The sequence below is a fragment of the Chlorocebus sabaeus genome, chromosome 4 (assembly GCF_047675955.1).
Source record: "Chlorocebus sabaeus isolate Y175 chromosome 4, mChlSab1.0.hap1, whole genome shotgun sequence".
NCBI lineage: Eukaryota > Metazoa > Chordata > Mammalia > Primates > Cercopithecidae > Chlorocebus > Chlorocebus sabaeus.
The window spans coordinates 28,898,289-28,921,864 of NC_132907.1; the positions used below are offsets into that span (position 1 = coordinate 28,898,289).

General features: G+C 44.1%; 1 non-coding gene across 1 annotated transcript; it reads left to right on the forward strand.

The window, feature by feature from the left end:
- Positions 1–23,118: 23,118 nt before the first annotated feature.
- Positions 23,119–23,220, forward strand: LOC119618351 (small nucleolar RNA U13). Its single transcript, XR_005234674.2, has one exon. It is a non-coding gene; the product is annotated as a small nucleolar RNA U13 (small nucleolar RNA).
- The last annotated feature ends 356 nt before the right edge of the window (positions 23,221–23,576 follow it).

Here is a 23,576-nt window from a genome sequence, read left to right on the forward strand (position 1 = left end):
AGGATTCAGCTCTCATCATGGTGAGGATTCTTAGCTGATCGCCAAAGCAGAATATCAAAAGAAGACGGAAACCAAACCGTGGACTGCCTCTCCAGGACAGCACAACAAACGGCCGAATATGTCAGCAGAAGAACTTCTTTCAATCCCATGAAACCTGGGGGGGTTTGCAGCGTATTGATTTTTCTTCTTCTCTGAATTGAGAGAGCTGATGAGGGATTTGGTATCATCCCTCATCATCTGGCTATAGCCAGAGTGTGTATTTATTAAGCATCTCAAGCTGCTGGTCCTACAATTAGGTTCAAATGTCCTCTGTCAGTTATCGAAAGATCAGTGCAAGGAGACCTGGCATCCCTTTGGGTGAATAAAACGGCCAGTGTTAGCACAACAGAGGGAGGTGACATTCAGCAGACACCACAGTGTCGACAGCAGCTCGGCTGCTTCAAGACTCTCCCCTGTCTGTGTCTGCAGACCTTCTTCCACATGGAAGGAAATTGGTTCCAAGCGTCTGGTCTTTCCTATTTTGAAGAGGTTTCCTGAGAGTTCTTTAGCAATCATAAATCTTTCTGGCCCTTTCTAATTCATCACTGTAAAGACCACTTCTCCAGAAAGAGGGTTGAGTTTTGCCAGAAGCACTGGAAGACACATGTAAATTACAGGTCACACTAACCCTAAAACTGAACATTTTTCTCATTTGAAATGAACACTTCATTTTTATTGTTAGTGCCTCCCTGTGGCGTTCTCTTTAAAACAAGTATTCCTTCTTTTTAACATTTAATTACCTCTGAAAAATCCTGGAATTAGATGTCTGTATATAGTAGATAGATAATTAGAATTAAATGCAGGTATATTAGCACGGTAGGTTTGAATCACACCGTAATCTGAGTACACTCCATGCACGTGGGGCTTCCCTGTATCATGGGCTTATGACATGAAACATTGTCTATTTACTTGCCTAGCTGTGTGAACATGGACAACTCAAGCTCTCTGAGCCTTGCTTATCTCATCTGTAAAGCAGGTAGAACAACAGTATTTATCTCATGCTACTGAGGAATGGTGCATACTAAACATTCTATCAGTATTTGCCAGTATTATTATCATTATCATTATTACTACCAGACTGTGAGCACCTTGACCTGGAGGATTGGGTCTAATTCTCCATGCCATGGTACCTGGCACATACTAGGTGCTCAATAAATATCAGGGTGGTTGGAGAATGGATCAACTATTTGAATAAGCAAGCAGCTATGTGAACAAGAATGCAACCTATAGTCTGACTGAACATAGGTTAAGAATTTGTTAGATCTTTCTGGGTTGTGATATTCATTGGTACTTCTATGTCCAATGCAAAAGGAGTATGTGTGACTAGGAATAGAAGTGATGATGGGACCCAGGTTTCATTTGTCGATGTGGTTATTATAAGAATATACATATTTGTGTATTTGATGCTAACAGATGGCTGCCCAGCTACAGAGAAACCTGGCACCTGTTAGAGAAGGCTGGAGACACATGAGAGATGTCGGGAACCCCCGAGAGGGTTTCTGGAAGGAATAGTTATTGAGAACTGCAGGCGCTGTGACTGAAGCCACTGTTACGGATCATGCTGCCACCAGAGGAGTTTCTTGGGAAGATGTCAAAAACCACTGGGCCCGGAGAAGGAAAAGCTGGGACATGCAGCCACGGGGAGAGCCTTACCAAGAGCCACTGTGGGAGCCACTGGCCAGGATCGCTGTGGGTTCCACATCGAAAGTCACACTCTTGGAGACCGGTAGGGAGACTACTGTGCTTTGGGCTCCAGGCAGCTCTGCCCTGCAACCTTGGCTGTTTAGTAGAGGGTAGAGATTGGGAGTATTTCCATGTCTTCCTCCTAAGGAAAGAGAAATTAGGTTGGAAAGCATGGGCTGCCAAGTCACAGAGAGCTCAGGTTCTTGGCGAAGGATGTGGGCCCCTGGCCCCTCTTTTGTACTCCATTGCAGATGAGGGACATTTTCGGATTACCAATGGTCATTTCATCCTGTTCTTATTTGCTTGTTTTCTTTTTCCTCCTCCTCAGGCATTAAAATGATGGTGCTGTGTTAAAGCATAAATCATGGAAGTTGTCTTAAGATATTCATTCCTTTTTTGCTAGACACTCGCTCAGTGAGCACAGGCAAGTTATTGAACTTGGCCTTCTTCTAACTCGGCATTTCTACCTGTGAACTCAGACTCCCTCTCCATTAAATATGGATAGTGTTGATCTCTACCTGCTGACTCTCCCCTTTGTGCTGGTATTTCATATTCATGGAGGCTCAGCAAGGAACAAAATAGAGAATTCAGTGCAGAGTTTCTGTCCATTGGGTTTTCATTCAATATTCAACAGGTAGACAGAACTCTTGCCTAAGAAAAGGATGAGGTGACCCAAGGGAGGCAGGAAATGCTGTACAGTAGTGATGCCTGCATGTGGGCTGCCAGGCTTCTGAGAGTCAAAGATGATCTTTTCAAAAAAAGTGAATCTGGAGATGTGAACAGTGCATGCCAAGGTCATGCTGAGCAAATTTTGCAGCCCCTGAAGTCAGCAGAGTCTGAGCCAGGCAAATAAACTCCCCTTCACCTGGAACCAGATTGGTATTTTTGTGCTCAACTTTATGAGGTGGGGACAAATGGAGATTTTACAACTGCATATGAGTAATTCATCCAAAAAGCAACTAGATCAATAGTATAGTATCAAGTGCCACATGTGTGAAGACGATGCTAAGTATTGTCAGAAAGTGCAAAGGTTACTAGGCAAGCTCCCTGTCCTCACAGGTGGTCAGAATGTTGGTGAAACAGGCCGAGCATGGTGGCTCACCCCTGTAATCCCAGCACTTTGGGAGGCCAAGATGGGTGGATCACCTGAGGTCAGGAGTTCAAGACCAGCCTGGCCAACATGGTGAAACCCCGTCTCTACTAAAAACACAAAAATTAGCCGGGAGTGGTGGTGGGAGCCTGTAATCCCAGCTACTTGGGGGACTGAGGCAGGAGAATCGCTGGAACCCAGGAGGCCGAGGTCACAGTGGGCAGAGATCACACCACTGCACTCCAGCCTGGGAGACAGAATGAGACTCTGTCTCAAAAAAAAAAAAAAAAAAAAAAAATGTTGGTGAAACAGATTGACTCAAACCAAAAGACAGCATGGAGCAATAGTATAAGATAAGGGCTAAGGACCGGTGTCAGCTAAAAGGGTTGAAGGATTTCGGAAGGATTTAGGTCAAAAGAAGGCCTGGTGTGGGGGTTGTACACTGCATAACGTTTCAGTCAATACGAACTGCATAGACAATAGTGGTCCCAGAACATTATAATGGAACTGAAAAATTCCTATTGCCTAGGGACATTGTAGCCAACCAGTGTCATAGTGCAACTCATTATTCATGTGTTTGTGGTGATGCTGATGTAAACCAACCTACTGTGCTGCCCGGTGTACAAAAGGATACCACGTACAATTCTGTATAGTACATAATACTTGACAATGATTATAAATGACAATGTTACTGGTTTATGCATTTACTATACTATACTTTTTACCATTACTTTAGAGTATACTCAGTCTGCTTTATTTTTTTTAAAGCTAACTGTAAAACAGCCTCAGGCAGGTCCCTCAGGAGGTATTCCAGAAGAAGACATTGTTATCATAGAAGATAACAGGTTCATGCATGTTATTGCCCCTGAAGACCCAGTGGGACAAGATGTGGAGGTAGAAGACAGTGACCCTGATGCTTCCGACCCTGTGGAGGCCTAGGCAAATATGTGCATTTGTGTCTTCATTTTTAACAAAAAAAGAAAGATTAAAAAGCTAAAAAATTTGACTTTAAAAATAGAAAAAAAGTTTATAGAATAAGGATATAAAGAATGAAAATATTTTGGTGCAGCTGTGCAATGTTTGTGTTTTAAGATAAGTGTTATTACAAAAAAGTCAAAAGTTAAAAAAGAATGAGGAAAAAAGGGTATAAAGTGAAAAACGTGATGGTAAGCTATGGTTAATTTATTATTGAAGAAAGAAAAAAATGTTTTAGAAATTTAGTGTAGCCTAAGTGTACATAAAGTCTACAATAGTGTACAGCAATGTCCTAGGCCTTCCCATTCACTCACCACTCACTCACTGACTCACCCAGAGCAACTTTCATTCCTACAAGCTCCATTCCTGGTAAGTGCCCTACACAGGCATGCCATTTTTTATATTTTATACAGTATTTTTACTGTGCCTTTTCTGTGTTTAGATATACAAGTACCATCGGATTATAGTTGCCTACAGCGTTCAGTACAGTAACATGCAGTACAGATTTGTAGCCTGGTAGCAGTAGGTTATACCATATAGCCGAGGTGTGTAGCAGGCTATACCACCTAGATTGGCGTAAGTATGCTCTATGATGTTCGCACAATGACAAAATTGCCTAGCAACACATTTCTCAGAACGTAATCCCCATCATTAAACGATGCATGACTGTACGTGGTAGATTTTCTTTTTCTTCTGGCAATAAGGAAGGAAAGGATGTCCCCGGTAGGTTTTCTAGCATGCTAGAGTTTTGGTTGGACTTTGAAGACTAGGTAGACTTTGAGCCAGTGGGGAGGAAGGGGGAAAGCAGTGGTGTGCTGGAGCTGGTTCACACTGTCTCCTGAGAGCTGATGGTTACGTTCTCAGAAATATTGTGAGGCAGTTGTTAAATGAGGCGTTACTGAAAATTAAATTATAGAAATTTACAGTAAATAAATTATATCTTCAAAAGCAGCAAATATGCAGCCATAAAGAAGAATGAGTTCATGTCCTTTGCAGGGACATGGATGAAGCTGGAAACCATCATTCTCAGCAAACTAACACAAGAACAGAAAACCAAACACCACATGTTCTCACTCATAAGTGGGAGTTGAACAATGAAAATATATGGACACAGGGAGGGGAACACCACGCATCTGGGCCTGTCGGGGGTGCGGAACAAGGGGAGGGAGCACATTAGGACAAATACATAACACATGCAGGGCTTAAAACCTAGATGACAAGTTGGGTGCAGCAAACCACCATGGCACATGTATACCTGTGTAACAAACCTGCACGTTCAGCACATGTATCCCAGAACTTAAAGTAAAAAAAAATTTTTTTTTTTTTTTGAGACAGAGTCTCGCTCTGTCGCCCAGGCTGGAGTGCAGTGGCGTGATCTTCACTCACTGTAAGCTCCACCTCCCGGGTTCACACCATTCTCCTGCCTCAGCCTCCCGAGTAGCTGGGACTACAGGCGCCCGCCACCAGGCCTGGCTTTTTTTTTTTTTTTTTTTTTTTTTTTTTTGTATTTTTAGTAGAGACAGAGTTTCACTGTGTTAGCCAGGATGGTCTCGCTCTCCTGACCTCATGATTCGCCCGCCTCAGCCTCCCAAAGTGCTGGGATTACAGGCGTGAACCACTGCGCCCGGCCTAAACTAAAATTTTTTTAAAAGGCAGTAAATACCCAGAACTCATCACTTCCTAACTATTTTACTACGTTTTACTGTTATCTATGTTCTCGAGATTATTTACATTGGTTGCATCTCCACAGTGAAAATACTATATATAAGAGTGCATCTCCGTCCATCTCTCCCTAACTTTATAGTGAGAGTAATAACACAACAGAAATATGGAAACCCCACAAAGCATGGCTTGATTTGTTGTTTTGTTGGTTGTTTGGAGGTAAGAAAGTGATAGAAAAATATTAACCATGCAGAAGAAACCTAAAAATATTTCATATCTGTAGTTGTTATATTGCAGATGATCCCAAAAAAGGAAGAAATCTTCTTCTAGCACTATTATTATCTGATTCAGCAAAGAAGTCCTTCACATCGTTGATAAACAGTCAAGTTCTGATGTGCTCATTAATGTAAATTAAAATGTCAACCAACATTCATGTCAAAGCTACATTGAGAAAGCCAGCTATTAAACATTTACCAGCACAGCACTGGAGGAGGACCACATCAGAAGGAAATTACAGCATGCAAAATGGCAGAAACTGAAGTGCTCCCGCTGGGGCACAGTGTAGTGTGGTGGGAATGACAGGGGTTTTAGTCGTGGATTTAAATCCCAGCTCTACTAATTACTAGCTGTGAAAACTTTGCAAGCTACATAACATTACTGAACCTAAGTTTTCTCACGTGTAAGATAGACAACAAAGCCAACCACATGTGTTGTTATGAGAAGTAGAAAGAATACAGTATTTGGTGCCTAGAACAGTGCATGATGTATATCACACACCCAATATTGATACTAATTATCACAGTGAAGTAGCCTAAAACCCACAGAAAACAGGCTGGCTGAGAAGCAGGTTTATTTATGGGATGGGTGGAAGCCTTGAGTCCTGAATCTCCAGGCAAGGAATTTGGAATTTATTTTGTAAACACTGGTGAGTCATTAATGGTTCTGAGCAGGGCACTGATGTGGGTGAAATGGTGTCACAGGAAGATGTAGATGGCAGTAGTTTGCAATGCAATCCTTTCTTTCTATATGTGGACCTCTAGTGTGGTGTTTAACGATAAGTGTATTTATGTATGTAACAGTGTCCTAGAGATATATAGGCAGGTCTCAAAATGCCTTCTGAATCGAAGAAAGATTATATCATATTTAATATAATTTTGTGTTAAGTGTACCTCGGCATATTATAACTCTTTAGAAATGTATAATTTATACCTGGTAGCTATAGTAACACCTAAGTAAGCAAGATACCACATTCATTCTAGTTATTTTTCTGCCCATCACTCTACTTTCTTAAAATCTCTTAACCCTACCTGCCATTAACCTTCCCCATTGCTTTGCCTTAGATTTGCGGTTCATGACACTGACCCCAGAACGGAATTACCTAGGGAACGTCAATAAAAATATGTCAGTGTGTGGGCCCAGCTTCCAGGCATTGTTTAATTGGTCTGAGGTGGAGCTTGAACACTGGGTTGTTTTCAAAGCTCCTGGCGGTTCTTCCATGCATCCAAATCTTAGTTCATACTCTCATTGCTGTGTTCCTGAATCATTGCCTGAGTCATCTGCTGGCACCCCTGCCTCCAAGTCTGAGTTCTTCAAATCCCTTTTTTATCCTGCTTTCAGAACGATCTTTGAAAAACACTAATCTTACCAAGCCACTCTTGCCTTAAAGCCTGTCAGTAAGTAGCTCTCCAGGATCTAATAAAACCTGAGCTCATTAACACAAACTTCTTCTTTAACAACATATACACACATAATAACCCTCTAAAAAGTTCCAGAAATAAAGAGAATCATGGCAAATCCATGGCATAAAATTTGACCAAAGAGTGATCTAGCCCCAGAAAGATGTTGCAGATTCGTATGTTCAAAGACATTTTCTAAAAACCCTATTTAAATATACGCCCCCGCAGAACTGCCTTGCAACATCGCATGCAGGTAAGATCCTTGGAAGAGAAACAAGCCCAGGTGTAAGAAGCAGTACTCAACACCTGCGGCTCACTGCAAAACATGGGAAGACAAAGGGAACTGACAGCCCAGCAAGACCAGCAGAGGCGGCTCCGTTCAGCTTCTGACTCCCAGCAGATTCCCTGATTTCCCCAAACTGCACATGCTGAAGTCCTACCCCCAGTAACTCAATGTGTAACATTCTTTTGGAGAGAGGGTCTTTACTGAGGTAATCAAGTTAAAATAAGGTCATGAGGGTAGGCCCTAACCCAACGTGACTGGTATCCCTATAAAAAGGAGAAATTTGGACCCAGACATGCACACAGAGACAGCACTGTAGGAAGAGTATTCTGTATAAAGAGGGTAGGAGGCAGAGGTTGGGGTGATGCTTCTACAAGCCAAGGAACACCAAAGATTGCCAGCAAACCACAGGAAGCTAGGAAAGAGGCATGGAACAGATTCTTCCTCGCAGGCCTCAGAAGAAACCAACACTGCTGACACCTTGATCTTGGACTTCCAGCCTACAGGCAAAAAATTTCTGTTATTTAAGCTGCCTGGTTTATGGTACTTCATAACAGCATCCCTAGCAAATTCATACACCCCACCCCCCAAGTTCGCTTCTTGCTCTGGTCTCTGCCCAGCTCTCCGGTCACATCCCATCGCCCAGCCCCGTGTCCACCACGTCAATCTACTCCAAGCTCCCCCAGTGTGCTGTGTCCTTTCATGCTGCTCCCTCCACCTGAAATGCCCACTCCCAGCCCCCCACACTGGTACCAATGAATCCTTGAAGGTTCCCTCTATTTCCTTAGTCACTACTCCTTACTTCCCCCCAGTCAAACTCTCATAGAATTAACCATTCCTCTTTGGATATACCACCACTATCATTTGCACCCAGCATCTCTTCATGTCCTCTCAGCCCCATCCCTCACTGCAGCCACTGCTAGAGCAACTCGTCCCAGGCCCACTCGATCAGCCTCATGCAAGTATAGTCTGCCTGCACCTCCACTCAGCCCTCTCTGCTCATCTCTCACTTCCTGCTCCAGGCCTTCTCTGATGCCAAGACTGGCACATCCACAGAAACCCCCTGGACACATGCACGGGGCCACTAGAAGAACTGGAGGGAGGTAACTAATCCTTCTGGGCCCCTTGTGGATTACGTTTCCCCCCTTGTCCCCTGTGCAGACCGTGCTAAGGCACATTTCACAAAAGTCCACAGACGTTTCAGCTGCTCAAACACCAGTGGCCTGAGCGCCGGCCAGCTCCAAAAAGCATCCTTGTGTATTGGTTCTCCCTCCTTTCCTGGGTCTCTTTCTGGAATCATTTCCAAATAAACTATCTATGCGTATATTTTCTAGGGCTCCATTTTCAGAGAAATGCAACCTAAAACACTGTTTATTTTGTATTATATTGGGTTAAACCATGCGAAATTGCCAATATTTGACCATTTTTGACCTACAAAGATGACAATTTCATATAATCTAGTGAATGCTTGTTTACACTGATGTCTTTTCAAACAGAAGGGAAGCTTCTTGAGGTCAGGAGCAGTCCCTTACTCATTTCTGCATCCCCAGCATCAACCACTGTGGCTGGCAGTAGAGGTCTCTCAATAAATTTTGAATGATATGTTGTGATCTTCTCAGTGTAGATAGGGAAAAGGCTAAGGAAAGAATTCTTCTGTAAGCAATATCTGGAAAATAAAGTTAAATCCTTACTTCACATTTTACACTAAAACAAAGTCAAGATGAGTTAAATATTTAAATGTAAAAGAGAAGCAGTTTTTGAAAGTACAGAGAAAATAGTTTCCAGCCTGATGGGGAGGCAGTTATACAAACCAAAGTCTCACCCGGGAGCAGGAAGGGCTTCACTAACAGAAGTATGGGGGATTAGAAGAGCGTCTCAGTCAGGCCTGGGGGCTCCGAAGGCTGCCAGGGGAAGAAACTTTAATCTGAGTTCTGAAAGACAAGTAGAAAGTAGCCAAGAGAAGGGCTGGTGAAAAGCATGTTCCAGGCAGAGGGGAGAATCTGTGCAAAGGCCTGGAGGTGGGAAAGTCAAATGGGAAAAAATGATAGGAATGGTCTTGAGGCTCTCATGTAGATGTCAACTACATCTACCTGGGGACTATCACACCCTGGCTTTGGGGGAGGGTGTGTCAAATCTCACACAAATGGCAGCTACATTCTTTTGGGACAGGTGCACAGAAATGGACTTGGAGTGCAACACTGCTGTCTTGCCGGTGGATAGGGATCTCTGTGGGGGGCCACATGGTGGCTGCATCCCTGGGGCTAATGCAGCCCTAGTCTGCATGCCAGCACCAGCCTTGACAAGTGCATATGAAAACAGCCCTGGCCCACTCAGGAAGGGCCATCCAGATGCCAGAATTGCATCCTACACCAAATCTGCATTTAGGACACTGTCCATTCTCTCCCAATGGCTTGTGAGAAAGCTGCTTTGCAAGTTACCCCACCATGGCCTGTGAGCTCTTTGAATTGCCACAAGACAACATGGAGGGTGTCAGGCTATAGCCAGGTCAGAGAAGAGGGACCCAACACAGGGCCAGGAATAAAGTAGACTCCTCTGCTTTTCAGTCTAGAGTGAAGTCAATTGTATATTATAGGTGCAGTGTTTTATGGTCTGTGACAACTGAAATATTTATCCATACACAAAGTCTAATGCATATATCCTGTTTACCCTAATGAATTTTACTATGTAATAAAAATATGATTCTTTTCCATTCAAGTTGATAACATAACTGTATAAATTTTCCTCTTCTAAGAATCAGGCAAATGGCATCAAAATACTTCATAATAACCATGCAGTATTTTTCACAGCATGGTTACTTTAAAATCCACTTAAAGGAATAAAGTATGTATTTTGCCATGAAATCCTTTAAAACCAGAGAGAATGAAGTAACAAAACACCATGATAGTTAGTATAAAGAGAACAAACCAGTATATTCTATGCCCTCTTCAGTGGCAATCCTGACTGAACATGAGTACTGATAAGACACTTTATTGTAGTCTCATCATTCGTCATAAATAATCATGAGGAAAATTCCCGTGGCTTTAGAAACTTAGTCTGTCACTGGCAGGTGGGCATAAAAATGCCAATATTTTAAAAATCATCTATTTTAAAACCTGTCTTTGGTCACCTCTCTACTCTTTTCAGACATCTGATGGGATAAATTGGAGGAAGATGATCAAATAATACCATCAGTAACCTACTCAAAGAATTTTTATAGCCATCTATTTTCTGAGTTACCACTGTATTTTATTTATGACTTATGTCAAAAAAAATGCCTTAGGGCTTTTTGTCCTCAAGTCTATAGCAGTTTATTTCCCCAAAATTGTGCCCATGTTTTACAGCAAGATCCACAGCAATAAAGCAAGAAATCAGAAAAATCAGCGTTTGATATCAGCAGTTCAGCATTCTCTGCTACCTGGGACAATCCAGAGGCGATCACAGAAAGGGGCTCCATGACCTTGCAGTAGCTGCAAATCACTGTGATCTGAATGAGAAGAGTCTCCTCTTCAATAATACATTACAGACTTAGTACATTTAGGTGCCCTCGAGGTTTCTCAGTGGGAACCCCAATTATTTCAGCACAAACCTCATTTTTCTTATCATACAACTTCCATCGATACATTTATGATCTCTTTAAAGCACACAATAGAGGGCATACACATGCATCATGCCCACATTTATCCACAAGTGCTCAGATAGATACATAAGCCAATAAATTCTAAATGACCAAATAAAAGAGCTAACTAAAATTCTCATCCAGGGGTGAATGCATGGCTGCTCACATTCAAGATCTGTCCTAATAGAAACTAAGTGGAAAACCACACAAAAGAAGCTAGCAGAGGTCAGCCGTAAAGGTCAGGGAGATGAAGGGGCTGCTATAGCAGACGGCACCAAAGGAGACCGACTGAGGCCTTTGGCATTAGCAGAGAATGAGTCCCAAGACCTTCAGGGGTCCCCATGTTCAAGCAAGTTTCTATAGGAGAATTTCCTCCAATAAAAAGCAATAAAATACAAATAGAAATGCAGTGTGCATTCTTCAGACCCAGATAAAGAACAACAAAGGCACGCTGAAATGTCAGTGCTCATGGCTGGGAGTCCTGCTGGGGACCTAGTTAGACCCCAGCACTCCCATCCTGTCCAGCACACACACACCTCATCCCCAACTTCCTCCTGAGCCCAATGATTCGCACACAGCAGGAACAGTTCAAACTTGTCCCTCAGCGAGATTACAAATTACTAGACCCCATGGTTCTAAAACTAATGGCTGATAGGTATAGAGTACCCACTGGATACCAGTGCTGTGCAAAGTGCTGTCTCCATTTATCTCATTTCATTCAGCTCAACTGAATGAGAAGAATACTATTGTGACCCCACAGACACACTTCTAGATGAGATGCTTAAGTTTAGCGAATTAGACACTTTGGCAAGTATCTGACCAATTCACAATCATCCTCAATCTCCTGAACTCCCCGATCTCTGCCCCACAGTCCAGAAATGTGACTTCCCAGGAAACATGCTTGTACCACCTGATGCTGTCGACTGGGCCATTCAAAAGCCCAAATGTGAACTGACAGCAAGAGAGACTGAAAGTTGGTTGCTAGGTCTTAGCAGCAGAGACTGGAAAGAGGCACAGTGAGCTCCCGCTGCCAACATCAGACAGCCCTTGAAGCCCACGAGAGATCTTCCAGCAAGCTCTCTTTTTCCAAAGCTAGGTTTCTGTTCCTTGCTATGACCTCAGTCACTCTGATGGCAGGAGGCAAGGGGGAGCATCACCCACTCCAGGAATGAGAAAGAGCCTTATGCCACAAGGTAGACTTTACCCACTCCAGCCTTGGCAGTTCCATTTGCAGGAGCTAACGGGGGTCGCAGAACTTAGAGTGCTCTGGCAAGACCTCTTTGCCCTTCCTTCTCCCATCACTCACACCCTGACTACACCCTCTGCCTTGTCATCATCAGATCCTTTATCTTTGCTACATCAGCCACCGTAAGCAGCCCAGGACTCCAGAGCATCTCTGACCCCTATTTCCCACAACTACCCACCCATAGCTTCTGACATTCTTCCACTGCACCTGCAGGATCACACAGTGAGTCCTCAAGAAAATCGCCTTTTGGCCAGGCACGGTGGCTCATGCCTGTAATCCTAGAACTTTGGGAGGCTGAGGCCGGCGGATCGCCTGAGGTCAGGAGTTTGAGACCAATCTGGCCAACATGGTGAAATCCCATCTCTACTAAACATACAAAAATTGGCCAGTGTGGTGGCGGGTGCCTATAGTCCCAGTTACTCAGGAGGCTGAGACAATCACTTGAACCCGGGAGGCAGAGGTTGCAGTGAGCCCAGATTTCATCACTACACTTCAGCTTGGGCAACAGAGCACGAGACTCTATCTCCAAAAAAAAAAGATAAAGAAAAAGAAAAGAAAAGAAAGTCACCTCTCTTCTCAGCCTGCTCTGAGCTCATTTTCTTCACCTCTTGCTCTAACTGAAGCCTAAGGACACTGCTTCTCCTGTAGCTGTTTTAAGTGCTGGACATTTTTTCCCTCATGCCTCTTCAGCCACTGGTCAGGGATGGGATAGCTGTCCTTTGCCCTTCACTACCATTTCTAGATCCCTCTTCTTCCCTAAGCCCCTTCCCCTGGGCTCCATGTCCTATGTCATTGCACTGTTCCCATCCACTGGCCCTCTATGGCAGTCATCTACTGAGCCCCCTAGCCAACATTACTGCCCTAATTCCTGTAGGAGTTTTGAGTTTGGCTGACTGCCACTTTCGTCAGCGGTACTTGTATCAAAATTCTTGGTGATTTTAATACCCACAGGGATGATCTTTTTCAGGTCCTTAAGATCTACCTCAGCCACTCACCCCCATGGTCACATCCTTACCATTCATTACCAACAACAGCACCCCTCCATAATGCCAATTTCCAGCATCCCAACTCATAAATCCAACTGTCCACTTAATATTCCCATTTGTTGGCCGGGCGCGGTGGCTCAAGCCTGTAATCCCAGCACTTTGGGAGGCCAAGACGGGCGGATCACGAGGTCAGGAGTTCGAGGCCATCCTGGCTAACACGGTGAAGCCCCGTCTCTACTAAAAAATACAAAAAACTAGCCGGGCGAGGTGGCGGGCGCCTGTAGTCCCGGCTACTCGGGAGGCTGAGGCAGGAGAATGGCGTAAAAACCCGGGAGGCAGAGCTTGCAGTGAGCTGAGATCCGGCCACTGCACTCCAGCCTGGGCGATACAGCGAGACTCCGTCTCAAAAAAAAAAAAAAAAAAAAAAAAAAATTCCCATTTGTCTAATGGCTGTCTCAAACTGAGCACATCCAAAATCAACTTCTTATCTTTCCCCAAAACTTCCCCCAACTGCTGTCTCATTCTTCCACAGGTGTGAACCAAAAACCTTTATACTTCTTACATCCCACATCTAGCCTGTCAAGAAATCCTGTTGGATCTACCTTCAAAATATAGCCAGAATCCAACCACATCTTTCCAATTCACCACAACCACCCTGGTCTGAACCCCCATAATCTCTAACCTGAATTTTTCAGTCGCCTTCTACTTGGTCACGCCTTCTACCCTTGCTCACTCTCCCCACGTCCAGTTTCTTCTCAACGCAGTGCTGGAAGTGGACTACATTTAAAACATTTAAAATTAGGCCGGGCACAGTGGCTCATGCCTGTAATCCCAGCACTTTGGGAGGCCAAGGCAGGTGGATCAGTTGAGGTCAGGAGTTCAAGGCCAGCCTGGCCCAACATGGTGAACCCCATCTCTATTACAAATACAAAAATTAGCCAGGCATGGTGGCAGGCACCTGTAGTCCCAGCTTCTCAGGAGGCTGAGGCAGGAGAATTGCGTGTACCTGGGAGGCAGAGGTTGTACTGAGCTCAGATTGAACCACTGCACTCCAGCCTGGGCAACAGAGTGATACTCTGTCTCAAAAAAAACAAACAAATAACAACAAGGACAACAACAACAAAAACCCAAACATTGAAAATTAAATCAGGTTAAGTCCCTCTTTCCTCAAAAGCTCTCCACTGGCTTTCCATCCCATTAAAAGTAAAAGCCAACATCTTTACAATACCTTAGCAGACCCTAGTTTGATGGCCCCAGCACTGATCACTCAGACCTTCTCTCCTGCTGGACCCCCTTCATTTAACCTGCTCTGGGCCCTCTGGCCTCCTTGCTGTTCCTTCTGTGTTCTGGACACACTTTGCCTCAGGGTCTTGTTATTTTTCTCACCTCTAGCTGGAATGTTCTTTCTTCCGTATTTCCCCTACTTTCCTCTTTTCCCTCCTTCCAGTTTTCAGTCAAATATCCCACTCTCACTGGGAGTTCCCTGACCACCCTACTTAAAACTGCAGCCCCCCAACCATCCTCTCCCTGCCCTGAAATTTCCCGTCCCCCTTTCTTGCTTTCTTTTTCATCACGACACTTACTGTCATCTTTCTACTACAAACTTCTACTTCTTTTCTGAGTGTCTGCCTCCACCTGGTGGAAGGACAACTCCATGAGGGTGTGGATTTTGCCTGTTTTGTTCACTGCTATGTCTTCAACGTGTAGAACAGTGTCTGCCACACAGTAGGTATCCAATAAGTATTTTTAAATTAAGGTGTGAATAAATGAGAACAAATCAATTTAGGCAGATTAAGCAATTTCTCAGTTTATGGAGTTAGTAAGTGGCAGTGCTCAGAGCAGTTTTTTCCAAGGCTGAGCTGCCCTCTACACGACTGGACTTCCCTGCCTCACATCATCACATGTTCGGGAAAGTTTACAAAACTAGAAACAATCAGAAACGTTAAATCATTGAATGGTGAGTTTGGTGTTCCCTTTATTCCCTTATTGGAAAGAAAAGGGATAAAAAGGAATCCACTTGGAATTGTTTAAACCAAGACCAACTTTGGACAAAGCTCAATAGTAAATATTGCATGCTTTGCAGGCCATTTGTTCAACAACCACTCCATGCTGCGGCTGTAGCACAAACACAGCAACACACGATGCTTAAACGAATAGCCATGGCTGCGTTCCAATAAAACTGTATTTACAAAAAACAGGTGACTGACTGGATTTGACCCCATGGGTCGTAATTTGTTGACATTTGGTTTAAATCTATAAAACTGTGATGAGGCTGCATGTGTAGCTGTGTTCCAAATCTTAGGCAATTCTAGGAAACAGTGATAGAAAGTAAAGAGCATCCACTTTGATTTTGCCCAGTTCTGGGATCAGATTCCAGCCCTGCCACGTGCTGGCTGTGACAATGCACAAGTTACCCCACCTTTTGGAAATTCAGATTGCTCATCTGTCGAAGGAATAGATGATCCTTCTTTGGCAGGGCAGGTCTGAGGCATGAATGAGGTGGTTTGTGAAGTGCAGCCACGGAGTTGCACATAGTAGCTGCTCGGCGGTGATGATCACTGTTATTATGGCCTGGAGATGTAGGTACGGGGCACTTTGTGAAGGACAAATGAAAGGACGCATCACTTTATATAATGCCTGACGAACTTCTAAAGAAGTAAAACAGATTTTTTTTTAACCAAGTTCTAGAAGCATTCAAACACATGAAGCTTAAGGACATTGTGGCTATGGAATTATGCTGATAACAATATTGGGAGAATATGAAGCCAATGTACTTTCATCCTTGTCTTATCCAGTCTTCAGACCTTGGGAGGTACTGCAGATCACCTCATGCATTTCCCTTCCAGCCCACCTTGCTGCACGCACTGCAGGCTGGCAAGCAAGACTGTTTCCCTGACCCCCTGAGAACTCAACTGAGCAGACATGCCACAGAAGATCCGCAAAGCCTCAGCGAGACGGCTTTTCTGCTGGCAGAGTACAGTGATCTTTTCTACTGGCTTGGCTGCTGGCTGAGGCTATGTAGTCCTGCAGCTGAGGCAGAGGTTTACCGAGGCCCCAGTAGCACTTGCCACACCCTTGGTGGGCTAATTCTGCAGTGTTGTTCTGCAAGGTACTAGAACCTCCTCCCCTAGGCTGTCCAACAAAATGTATTAAATCTATGTATGTTAAAACTAACTGGAGCGATTGCTGCCGTATGGGACTGATCCCAGACTGACACCGCTCCTGTATTGGAAGCCTTGCCGACCAATTCAGATCATCAAGTTTTCTCACAGCGTAGAAGAGACTCAAGATATGACCCCAGACCGACCTATTAAATAAGAAGAAAGACTTGTTCTTTCCAACCAAATGGAATGTGGGAAGAAAGAGACATTTACACAGCCTTCAGCAGAAGCAGGCAGTGAGGCGTGTGCTTTCTCATCTGCCTTCTCTAGAGCAGCATCCAGAGAAGTGGACAGATTGCAGCCCAGCTCCAGCAGGCAGCCTTGGACCCTGGCTGCCCATCAGGTGCTCACTGTGGGAAGAGCTGTGCCAGGGCGCCCCTGCACCCACACAGGGTGATCACAGAGCTAGCTGCCCTATGGACTTGAGGTTTTCAGAAATGTCCACATACCTGTGCAAGAAGGTGAGATGCACTGAACAAATTAGAAAACAATCTTGAAAAGGAAAAACTCATTTTTCTTTACCCACTCTTTTTTCCCCCCCCCCACTTTTTGAGGCAAGAGTCTTACTCTGTCACCCAGGCTGGAGTGGTGCAGTGGTGCAATCTCAGCTCACTGCAACCTCTGCCTCCTGAGTTCAAGCGATTCTCCTGCCTCAGCCTCCCGAGTAGCTGGGGTTACAGGTGCCCAGCACCATGCCCGGGTAATTTTTTGTATTTTTAGTAGAGATGGTGTTTCACCATGTTGGCCAAGTTGGTCTCGAACTCCTGACCTCAGGTGATGCACCCACCTCGGCCTCCCAAACTGTTCACTCAGTCTTACAACACTTCGCTTCTGACACCAAATGTGTGGGGAGCTTTCTCACACCAACCAATTCTCCAATTCGCCACAAGCCAACAGGTGTACACAATTCAATCACTATACTACCTGGAGTCAGCACCGGCGTCACAGGTTAGGGCCTCAGTCTCACAAGACTGCCCCCCATTTCAGACAGCAATCACGAGTAATGTGTCCTAGGTTACCCGTACTTCAGTCCAATGTGGCTACTAATTGGGGGTTCCCACAACCCCCTTTTCAGGTTCGATAATTTGCTATAACAGCTCACAGAACTAAAGGAAATGCATTTACCAGTTTATTATACAGGATGTGGTACAGGATACAGATGAAGAAGTATGTAGGACAAGATCTGGAAGGGTCCCCAGCACAGGAGCTTCTGTCCCTGTGGACTTGGGGTGCATCACCTCTCCAGCATATGGGTGTGTTCACCAAACTGGAAACTTTCTGAACCTCGTACTTTAGAGATTTTGATTGAAGCTTCATCATGTAGGCATGATAGAGTATTAACTCAATCTGCAACTCTTCTCCCCTCCTAGAGGATGGAGGGGAGGGCTGAAAGTTCAGGCCTCTAATCAGGGCTGTGTCTTCCTGGTGACCATAACCATCCAGGAACCCACTAAGGGTTATTTCGTTAGAACAAAAGAACCTCCAATCACCCAGGAAATGCCCAGGGATTAGGAGCTCTGTGTCAGGAACTGGGGTCAAATATTAGAACACAAGTGCTCCTTGCATCTCTATCACTGAGGCGATTATAAGAGCTTTATTATTTCTGTCTGGAGTATTTCACAAATGTTAAGGCAACATAATGTTTTGTTTTGTTTTGTTTTGTTTTTTGTTTGTTTTTTGAGACAGAGTTTTACTGTTGTTGCCCAGGCTGGAATGCAGTGTTACAGTCTCGGCTCACTGCAACCTCTGCCTCCCAGATTCAAGTGCTTCTCCTGTCTCAGCCTCCCGAGCAGCTGGGATTACAGGCGCCCATCACTATGCCTGGCTAATTTTTGTATTTTTGGTAGAGACAGCTACTACTTGGCCAGGCTGGTCTCTAACTCCTGGCATCAGATGATCCACCTGCCTCGGCCTCCCAAAGTGCTGGGATTACAGGCATGAGCCACCACACCTGGCTGGCAATGTCATTTTTGTATTTAAAAAATGGGCTTTTGGCTGGGTGTGATGACTCATGCCTGTAATCCCAGCACTTTGGGAGGCTGAGGCAGGAGGATTGTTTGAGCTTAGGAGTTCAAGATCACCTTGGACAACACAGTGAGACCTTGTCTCTACAAAAAAAAAAAAAAAAATTAGCTGAGCGTGATGGTGCACCCTTGTAGTCCCAGCTACTCTCGGGAGGCTGAGGTGAGAGGATTGCTTGAGCCCAGGAGGTCGAGGCTGCAGTGAGCTATGATCGCACCACTGCACTCTAGCCTAGGTGATAGAGCGAGACATTGTCTCAACAAAAAAAGGGGAGGGAGCTTTAGATAGTGTGTTTGTAAATAAACCTTTAACTGTTCGAAGAAAAAGATCTGTTTTACATGTCAAGATGTGAATAGCGGTTACTTTCCACAGGAAACGGGTAGAGACATGAGGAGGGGGAATCTCTATTTCTTCAATTATAATGTTCAGTACTACGTGAATTTTAAAAGGAGAGCATGGACTTCCTTTGTGATTTGTTGTTGTTGTTGTTGTTTGCCTCTCTTTCTTCAGAATTGTTAGCCAAATGAAAATAGCTGATGTCAAGAGTTGTTACATGGTGATCTGGTCCAGGAACTTTACCTTCAAACATAAAGACATTAATATTCTAAGTTTCCCTCTGTCATTTCTGAGAAAAAGCACATTGGTGATACCAGAATGGTTGAGCAGTCCTGTATCCAGACCAGGCGTTCTCACACTTGAGCAAATACCGGAATCGCCTGGAGAGCTTGCTGAAACACAGACCCCGCAGACCCTCACCCTTGAGTTGCAGTTTCAGCACATCTGGGGTCAGGTCACAAAATCTGCATTTCTTCCAAGTTCCCAGGGGGTGTGGCTGCTGCTGATGGGTGGTCCTCACTCTGAGACCTGCTCTTGACCCTCCTTTCTCAACCTGTAGTCCCAGAACCAGCAGCATCAGCATGGCCTAGGAGCTTGTTAGAAATGCAGCATCTTGGACTTTACCCCAGACCTCCTGAAATGGAACCTGCACCAACAAGCTCCCCCGTGGCTCCCATGCACGCAACAGTCGGAGAACACTGCCCTAGATGTCCGGAGCCTTTAGTCCAGCACTTTGAGATGCTTCCCCCAAGCACTAAGCCTTCCACGAGCTCCCGCTCAAGTCCTGGGCCTGTGGTGCTGAGACAGGACAGTGGTGTCTTGGTGCTCAGGCCTTGGGTGTTAGGAGGTAGGAGGAAGGAGATCCTGATGAGGAGAGAGAGACCTCCATGGCCACAGACATGTAGCAGAAACACTTTCTCTTCTTAGGTGCAATCCCACAGCGTGTGAGGGCTCAACAGCACTGCTGAGTCACATTCTCCCGAGCACACAGAGAGGCAGATGGCTGGACCCTATTCTGGATGCAGACCCCACAGCACCAGGCTGGAGAGTCCCCCTGGCTTAAGTTCTCCCCCTCTGTCAGGTCCTCTCAGAAATGTGCAGTCTGCAAAGCTATTTCTCAAGCAAAATAAAAGCCAGCCAAAGGACGAGGTGAGTGATCACGAGGTCAGGAGATCAAGACCATCCCGGCTAACACGGTGAAACCCCATCTCTACTAAAAAAATACAAAAAAAATTAGCCAGGCATGGTGGCAGGTGCCTGTAGTCCCAGCTACTCAGGAGGTTGAGGCAGGAGAATGGTGTGAACCCAGGAGGCGGAGCTTGCAGTCAGCCGAGATCCTGCCACTGTACTCCAGCCTGGGCGACAGAGAGAGACTCCATCTCAAAAAAAAAAAAAATAAGGGTCCTCTGGGCATTTTAGAGACAAAACAAGCATGATTTCCACCAATTAATTTTATCTCAGTGCCCACATGATGAGATCCATTCTGCAGGCCACATGGCAAACCTAGTTACATTGCCTGGTGGTGGCCAAGGGGGCTGTGTCTGGATCGTCAACGCCATTTGATTGCACCAACCAGCCTCCTCCAATACACACTTGGCTTCCATGGTCCAGTGAGACTCAAGAAGAACAACTATTTTCCTCCCACTCACTGCCTAGACTTGTCTCTAAGCCCTTTTACTGCTACAGAGATGACCTAGCACATAGGATCTCGTAAAACTCTGCAGGGTACAACATCAAAATGTTAGCTTTTCCTCTAAAAGACAAAGAAGAGTGGAAAATGGAAATTACAAACAATAAGGCTTTCCACTAAATAGGTAGGCTGTTTTTCTCTATTAAGCAGTGAAGGTGTGCTTCTTCATAACTCCTTTGAATGGATCAATGCCGTCCCGCAGAGTAATGGAGTGGTGTTGACTGGTCTCCAAAACAGTGTTCAGAATTGGATGGCTTGCTGAATGTTTGAACAAAAATCAACTTTAAAATAGAGCAAAATGCAATAAAATAATTCCCAAGTGAGTAAGCAGGTGTAAATCTTCCATAAATTTCCCTGATGGCAGAAAAAATAAATAAATAAATAAAAACAACTTTTACCCACACTCCCACCTGTGGAGTATTTACCTGGTATTTACATGTCAGGAGCCATGCTAAACAATGTACAGGATCCCCTAAGCCATTTTCTCAACAACACTCTGTGGTGGGTACTGTTCCTGTTCTCTTTTTTTATGCAGATGGGAAACTGAAGCTCAGACATGTTAATTAACTTGCACAAGGCCATATAGCTAGAAACATGGGCAGGCCGGTTTAAGCCTATAGGCTTAATCATTAGTCTATATTGCCTTCCAATCTTGCGGCCTAATGGGATATCTCCCTTAAGGAAGAAACAGAGAACCCAGTGAGGGGAGGAAGATCCAACTGCCTCTGAAAATATTGGTGGGGGGCACATTGCTTTTGTGCAAAGGTAACAATCGCCACATAGACCAGTGGGTGTGTCGTGTTTCAGGATATGTGAAGAGGCCCAGATGACTCACGTACTGCTTTGTTAAGGGGGGAAACAGTCACTGCCATCATTGGAAGGAAAAACAAAGGTATGCCTCAGCTCCAGACCAGCTCATCACAGTTGCCAGCTGCAGACACTTCATTTGGTCATGACCCGAGTGTTAGTGCTGACTGCTATGACGTGTGAAAGGGCCCCAGGTCATCAGCCCAGAATGCCAGCACAAGGAGACTTTCTGCTTCTCCATCCTGCTGTCTATGAGACTCATTCTTCATTGCCAGAATGACAGATTGCCTCGTGTCACACTGGGGGAAAACACGCACGCACACACACACACACACACACACACACAAGCGCACAAACAGGTGATGCTTCAAAGAAGCTCAGCTTCACATGAATAGCATGAGGTGATGTAAATTAAAGAACTCGGCTTACATATGTAATTTCAAATGGGAAAAGGGAGTTGGTTTTTATTATTAAACCAAAAGATGATTTAAAATATGTAAGAGAGTCGGCAACTTCACCAGAGAATCATTTTTTGTATATGCTAACCCTCAGAACTGTAAGTTAGAGATCATTCACTGGAAAAAAAATCAATGCCATTCATGTATAAAATGCAGAAAACACCCAAGCCCATAGAAGTTCAAGAGAAATAGAAGGACAGTGGAAGGGCAAGTGAAAATACAGTTGCAAAGAAAAGTCAGCTCAGTGTTTAAAACCGGCCTCAAAGCAGATAGAATATAGCATAATAACCACAAATCGACTTAAATATCATAAGACAAAAAACAGCTAAGGAAACTGGAACTATGAACTGATTTATGAATGGTCATAATAATAAAAGTAATAATTTATTGAAGATCTACTATGTGCCAGACAAGATAGATATTATTTCCACTTTACAGGTGGGGAAACAAATGTAAAGAGATTGAACAACTTACATCACGTGCCACAGATGATAAATGGTAGAGCCTGAATTCAAACCAGGGGACAGTTGAATCCAAAACCCATAATTGTTTTAGACTATGTGGGAAATGGCTACATTTTTTAAGACTACAGATTGGGAAATGGCACCCAATTTGAGGGATGTCCAGAAGGACCTGGAGCAAACACTCTCAGTGACCTGTCTAACATCTGTTCTCCCTTTCCTCCTTCCTGTCCAAACCTCAATTCTGTTAGATATTTAGTCATTTAATTTTCATTCTCAAAGGGAATCCTGATTGACCTAAGATGATTTTTAATTAGTATTCTCTAATTATTGGTCTAAGGGTGAGTCCATGACCTTAGATGACCCAGTTATACTGAAGGGAGGAGCATATATTCTATGACCGGGAAAAACACTTCACTCTTCCCTGGATAGGACAAGGAAGCCTGTTGCCCTTTGACCACTGGCAGCCACAGTGTGATGGTGAAAAGAACCTCCTAAAGACAAAGGCAACCACACAAGGATGGCATTGTGATAGAAAAAAAGCAAAACAAACATGTTTGTGGAAAAAACTGTTGAGCTGCTGACTTAACCAATTTTGGAAGCTGTCATACTTCTGAACTTCTTATGTAAAATAAAGAATGTCATTATATTTAACTAATTTGAGGCAGAGTTCCTGTCACTGGCATATGAAAGCATCCTAATTAATACTGGCTTCATGCCCACATTATCTTCTTGAATTGCCCATCAGTTCCCACGTTGTGCAAGTAGAGATTTATTCCTTTGAATATTTGTGTTTCCTAAGAGTTGATGATGGGTAAATAACTATATAACTTTGGAGAGGGAACTATTTTTCTTACCATTGCACCAAAAAAAAAAGAGTTGTAAAGAAAAATGTTAACACATTTAACCACATACAAAGCTGAAATGATCCTTTTGTGATTGGTAAGCATGATAACTGGGTTTTCACACTCATGTGAAATGTGCCTCCTTCAAGGCTTGTTACCATGTAGGCATATTTCCCAACTGATGTGGAAAAAAAAAAAGCTTAAAATTTTTGCATATAAAAATTTGATAAAATGTAAAAGGAAATAAAAAACTACAGAACATTTTTTCCATATACAATACAAAAAGTTAATATTCTTTTTACCTAAAAAGCTCTACAAATAGATGAATTCTCCAAAAGGAAAATGTATAAAGGATGTGAACAAGCAAAGGACACTAAACAGATTTTTAAATGTTCTATCTTACTAGTAACCAAAGGAATACAGATTAAAATATGATACCACGTTCATTTACCAAATTTGCATGCTTCTTCTTTAATAAGAATGTGCTGGCTACTGGCTGGGTGCCTCAGCACTCTTCAGGCTCCATCAGGCTAGCCTCAG